This window comes from Triticum aestivum, chromosome 7B (genome assembly GCF_018294505.1).
Source record: "Triticum aestivum cultivar Chinese Spring chromosome 7B, IWGSC CS RefSeq v2.1, whole genome shotgun sequence".
In the NCBI taxonomy this organism is placed as follows: Eukaryota; Viridiplantae; Streptophyta; class Magnoliopsida; order Poales; family Poaceae; genus Triticum; species Triticum aestivum.
Window position 1 is genome coordinate 642,715,936 of NC_057813.1, and position 6,739 is coordinate 642,722,674.

The window sequence follows — 6,739 nt, forward strand, 5'->3', positions numbered from 1 at the left end:
GCATGCGGCGCCATGTAGGAAGGCAAGCAGCTGAGGTGGCGCGATGGTGGAGCCATCACAAAGATCTGCATGCCAAATCAGGATTGACAATAATCGAAGTTAACAGAGAGGTCCTTTATCTGATGGGCAGGATAAAAACGCTAGCCAAATCAGGATTGACAATAATCGAAGTTATGTCAATATGCATAATGCGGGGGGGGGGGGGGTGCAGCCACTCTAGTATCGGGGGAAACCCATGTGGCACTTCAATGGAGAAGACGATGTCACCCGCTGCGGTCGTAAAGTTCCGAACTCCACCACCGCTCTGGCGAAAATACTATCTGATTTGTATAAAGGAGAAGAAGAGGAGTTTATCCGCATCAAGCCACGGGATGGATTTTCCATGTACAACCCCCCAAGCTGGGTGAGCTGCTATCTTTTACTCAACTCCATTCATTCCTGCATTCTTCATCACAAATATTTACCTTGCTAATTCATAGCAGGAACCGCGAAAAGCTGTGAGGGAGGTCCACAGCCCATCTCCATAGCCAGAGGACCCTGACCGGGCTCTTGACCCCGGACTCGAAGAAGATCCGGACATATTTGTGGAGCTCGTCGACAGGACGTTTTACCAGTTAAGCTGTGACAATGCCTTAGTGGACATCATAGCTGATTATCCCGGCCTACTCCTTGCATCACACGTAAGTAAAACCGGAGTCCTAACTTCGGAGAAGGATCCCTTCTTTGCCCCTTACCCACCGCACATGTATTGCATTTTACAGGGAAGGCTATCGGGGCGCCGTGCCGAACCCGCGGTGACTCGTCAACAAGGGGCACCGAAGCCGGGTAGGGGGACCGAGACGCCATCGCAGAGGTATGATTAAAAACCCGCCATGTGATTATCGTCTTTTAAAATATAACAATGTCCTTGGTCCCCTAGCAGAAAAAGCGCTCGCCGTACTGTGTCCGGAGAGCCTGCCGGCCACGCCTCCACCAGCCGGACTCAGGGGCGGAGGCTAACACGGGGAAAACACCGGACGGTCCTCCTATAGAGTATGCAAATAGAATATCCACTACAAATTCTGAAGTGGAGAGCGCCATGAACCACAGGCGTCGACGGGCCGTACTCTGCGATGCTAATTTCTCCGAAGAGGCGTTCAATGCCTTCAACTCAGGAGACACGTACATCCGAGCTGCTCAAGGTGGTCTTGCTAGAGCCACGAACCAGTATTTAAAGGATATACATGCAAGAAAATCTGATAATTATGTATATCAGTAGCCCCTGAGACTTAAAGCAGTTGGCACAACTGGTTTAAGGATCATTATATGCATAAGTTCTTACAGAGAAGAACACCCATCTGTCCCAAGAGCTGGAGGAGTTCAAAGCCCAGCTAAGCGCCACAGTTGCCAGAATGGAGTAATCTAAGAAGGCCTCATATGGTAATGCTTGTCTCAAAAAGAATGTAATTACGTATACCAGTTAGTATTCGGCATGCCTGTGAATCTAACAATAGATTTTGCAGATAATCCCGTACGGAATCCAAGGATTGTATAAGAGGATGAGCAACAAGCTAAACGACAACTAGAGGCTCGCGAGTGTGTGCTTACACGGGTTAGGCAGGAGAAAAACGATCTCCAAGACGCCGATACCCAGCTGGACGTTGAATTAAAAGATGGCCAAGCCCAGCTTGCTGACTCCGTGAAGGAGAATAAGAGGGTTCGACGCGGCATTTTTAGTAAGTGCTCGAACGAACCTTTATATAGTTCAGCGAAGAAACGGGCTAACAGAGTTATGTCTGTAGGTATGCTAACGGGTCGTCCCGAAGAGGAGATGCCCAGATCCGCAGGTGATCTTCTGCAAGAGCTCTCACAACTGCACGAACAAGTTCGGCAGGTGATGCAGGGTATTGCGCATGCCTTGTGGCCATCCGCCTCCCTGCCGGGAGGCATGGTGGAGCTTGTAGAGATGCTCAAGGGAGCGCGGCGGTGCTTCCAATTATGGAAGATATCGGCCTGCGACAAGGTGTGAGGGAAGCTTGGGCCATGGTGAAGACGCGGTACACCAAGGTTGACCCGAATCACATGGCTGAGGTCGGACCTGTAGGGTCAGATGGGAAAGAGATCCCCGTTAGTCTGGTATATGACCAGGTAGCATTAGCCGCAAAGTATTCCCAACATGATTGTAGGCTAGACAGCTTGTTGGATGGTATAGAAGAAGAATTTAGTCAGTCTAAGTGACCGTGTACTTCAAATGACATATTTTGTCCCTAGCCAGATTGTAAATCATTTGTCATGGCGGACCTTTTCGCTTCAACCTCTAGACCCAACAGTCCGGAGTGTATCCGAATACCCACTCAGTTATATAAACCGGGGTATGCATGGAAACCAGGCGTAGGGGTCATAAGTTCTTGAACAGACAAGTACCCAACTAGTTATGTTATATTACATGGGTAGTAAGAAACATCTTCCAGAGAGAATAGTTCCATTAGGGGCTCCTTTCCCTGGGTACACATGCATTAATGTGCATGTCCGAACTGCGAATAGAGACGCAGGATATGAAACATCTGGTGGTTTATATTGTAAATTGGTAAAAAACATCTTTTGTTCATCGATCGAATATTCCCTTAAGAACACTAGCTTTCAGCTTCACCCAGTCTGAGGTACACGTCCGGCTGACCCAACAGTAACAATTGCAGAGGTTCTCCCCTTATGCCCTAGCCGAACTAACGGGGACGTAGGGCATAAACACAGGAGCCAAGCAACCTAGCTTGGCCAAAACTTAAGTCATATCGATGCATATAGTGGCGAAAAAAGGTACATATGAAAAAATGACACATATGTAGTGGGCATAAAGCCCGGGAGATAGTTATATTAAGCTTCTGTATAAGAAGCCCCCAGGTATGATGAGCGCGCATAGCACGTCAAAATTGTGTAGTCAAGACACACTTCAGGCTTTTAAGGCCATAAAAAAGGGAGAAAGAAAGAAAGAAAGAAAGAAAGAGGATATAACTTAAAGAAGAAAGGCGGAGGTAAGGAGACGAACACAGAGTTCGGCACTAAGCGTAGAATCTTTGGAGTTTGGCCGCGTTGCATGCGTTTGGCTTGAGTCGATTATCAGATGCATCACGCAGACGGTATGCTCCTCCAATGAGAACTTTATCAATGATGAAGGGACCCTCCCGTTTGGGCTTGAGCTTGTCCTTTTTCTTCTCCGTTGGGCGTAGAACGAGTTTGCCAATGTTATAAGTTTTGGCCCGTACTTCTCTGCTTTGATACCTTCGATCCTGTTGCTGATAGAATGCGGAACGGGCTTTTGCGACGTCATGCTCCTCCTCCTCCAGGGCATCTAAACTGTCCTGCCGATCAAGCTCGGCTTATCTCTCTTCGTACATGCACACTCGAGGTGAGTCATGAATGATATCGCAGGGCAGTACCGCCTCTGCGCCGTACACGATAAAAAATGGTGTGTATCCGGTAGTGAGATTCGTCGTGGTCCGCAGCCCCCATAGTACGGAGTCGAGCTCCTCGACCCAGTGCGTATCTAATTCCTTCAAAGATCGCACTAGTCTGGGTTTGATGCCACTCATAATAAGACCATTTGCTCATTCGACTTGACCATTTGTTTGGGGGTGATAGACGGAGGCATAATCGAGCTTAATGCCCATGTTTTCGCACCAAGTATTCACCTCGTCGACTATGAAGTGGAGCCATTATCGGTGATGATGCTGTGGGGGACACCGTAACGGTGTACGACCCCTGATATGAAGTCGATCACTGGTCCGGATTCGGCCGTTTTAACTGGTTTGGCTTCTATCCATTTGGTGAATTTATCCACCATGACCAACAAGTTTTTGTTCTTATGGCTTCCTCCTTTAAGGGGTCCAACCATATCGAGCCCCCGGACCGCAAAGGGCCAAGTTATGGGGATCGTTTGGAGAGCGGTAGGTGGCATGTGGCTTTGATTTGCAAAAAGCTGGCAACCGACGCAATGTTGGACGAGGTCCTGTGCGTCTGCTCGGGCTGTCGGCTAGTAGAAACCTGTGCGGAAGGCCTTGCTTACAAGGGTCCGAGCTGCGGCGTGGTGGCTGCCGAGTCCAGCATGAATTTCGGCCAATAGCTGCCGCCCTTCCTCTTCGGAGACGCGCCTTTGGAGCACTCCGGTTGCGCTTTTCTTATAAAGCTCTCCCTTGTGGACCTTGTAGGCATTAGAACGCCGCACAATGCAGCGTGCCTCATTTTGGTCCTCGGGGAGTTCTTGCCTATTTAGGTAGGCTAAGAAGGGTTCTGTCCACGGGGAGATGACAGCCATGATCACGTGGGCCGAAGGTGTTATTTCTGTGGCGGAGCCTCCGATTATGTCAGTGTTCGGGATCTGTGGTTGTGGTCGGATCCGAACTAGTATTGCCGGTCTCCCCCTGCCACACTACGGACGGCTTGAAAAGCCTTTCCAAGAAGATATTAGGCGGGACGGGGTCACGTTTGGCGCCGATGTGGGCAAGGATATCCGCCGCTTGATTGTTTTCTCGGACCACATGATGGAATTCGAGCCCCTCGAACTGAGCTGACATTTTGAGGATGGCATTGCAGTAAGCCGCCATTTTCGGGTCCTTGGCGTCGAAGTCTCCATTTATTTGAGATATTGCGAGGTTCGAATCCCCCCGCACCTCTAGGCATTGAATACCCATGGAGTCAGCCATCCGAAGACCGTGCAACAGAGCCTCGTATTCGGTTGCATTGTTGGAGTATGTGTATAGTATTTGTAGTACGTATTGGATTGTATCTCTGGTGGGGGATGTCAGGATGACACTCGCTCCCAGACCAGCCAGCATTTTAGAGCCGTCAAAGTGCATGATCCAATTGGAGTATGCGCCGTACTCTTTAGGAAGTTCGGCTTCTGTCCATTCGGCGACAAAGTCAGCCAGTACTTGCGACTTAATGGCTCGCTGTGGTTTATATATGATGTCGAACAGGAGGAGCTCGATGGACCACTTAGCAATCCGGCCCGTAGCATCACTGTTATTTATTATATCGTTGAGTGGTACATCAGAGGCCATCATGATTGAAAACTCTTGGAAGTAGTGTCGTAGTTTCCGGGATGCCATGAAGTCCGCGTATGCTATTTTTGATAATGTGGGTACCGTGACTTGCATTGTGTGAGGACAGTTCATACGTAGTATCACTACTAGGGAAAAGCCTAGCAGCAGCGTGGGTTCTAGGTATATCAGTAGCGCGGTGACCGGCGCTACTAATAAGGCGCTACAGCTAACTCGTAGCAGCAGCGCATGCGCTCCCGCACTACTGATATACAAGTGTAGCAGCAGCGTTCTTACATGGAGCTCGCTACTGCTAATAGCTATAGCGTGCTTCTCCTGTGCGCTCTACTGCTACTACCGCACTGCAGCTAACTTTTCTCCACTCGCTACTGCTAATTTTAGTAGTTTTTTGTTTTTTTATGCATATTTGTTTTGTATTTGAACAGGCTTTATAGAAGAATCTTTAGCACATGCAAATGTCATCATGATACACATACAAATGCCTGCGAGACCACAAATGTAATCATAGCATATACATACAAATAGTCACATCATAATCATCATCCAACACAAAGTGGTATCTTGTCATCATCTCGAAAATAGCAATACATGCAAGTCTCGAATACTTGCAACTACAACGTCATCCATCTAAACAAAGGTATACGCGAGAAGAGCTATCACTATGAGTGAGAGCGGAACTATGCAGTACATGAGGTGGCGGTTACGAGTCCTCTCTCGCGCTAGCATGAACCTCAAGTAACTAGCTTCTCCTTCTTGTCTGCTTTTGAAGCCTTTATGGCTGGTGCCCGAGAACCCATTCACTTGTGCCTGACACTCATGCCACTCGTTGTACACCCCCGGAACCTTCCCTCTGTACATGACATAGCACTGCCATCTCGCCATCAAGAAACTAGGTACCTGTTAGAGATGCATCTTCATGAAGAGGATTTACAATCATATGCAACAAAATATACAGGAGCAACACGAAAAAGAAAGGGTTAGAAACTAGATGCAACATACAGTATGCAAAATAATTAACTAGAGGTACGCAGGTCATCATACGCAAACTAACAAAGTAGCGTTACGCAAGTTTGGCAGGGACCATGGACATCACAAAGTTTCATCGCTACAAAAAGTATACAAGTTGAACCGACACATATCATCATCCTCGGCATCATAAATCACTAGAAGTTCCATCCTTCTATCTCATCGAGGATGGACCCTAGCTTCTTGAATGGCGTGAGGTCTAGACGTTGCATGCCTATGCGAGTTCGGATGTGAGCTCGCGATATAGGGCCGTGGTGGAACATTCCATTCTCATCGACGACTTCTTTCATGATGATCGTCGCAATGTCCCTTTGGATGTGAAAGAAGTCATCTCTAAGTTTATAATCCGCTTCTCCATGAGATTCTAGCCACTTGTGGATCTGATCATCATTTCTGCTTGTCATGCGAAGCTTTTGGTGATCCGTGTTGAACTGAATCATGAGATGGACGATGTAGAATCCATCCTTCTTGCTTGGTTTTGGGACATGGATGCAAGAGAAGTTAGTTTTATGCGCGAAACCCATCTTCTTGTTCCTTTGTTTCCTGATCTGCATGTGGCCACCTCTAATGCTAAATGTAGTTTGGTGGACACTCTCGGTCGATATTTGTAGCAGCGGGGGTTGCTCCGAGCGCGCTACTGCTAACTCCGTTTCAGTAGCAAGTTTTGCGCGCACGCGCTA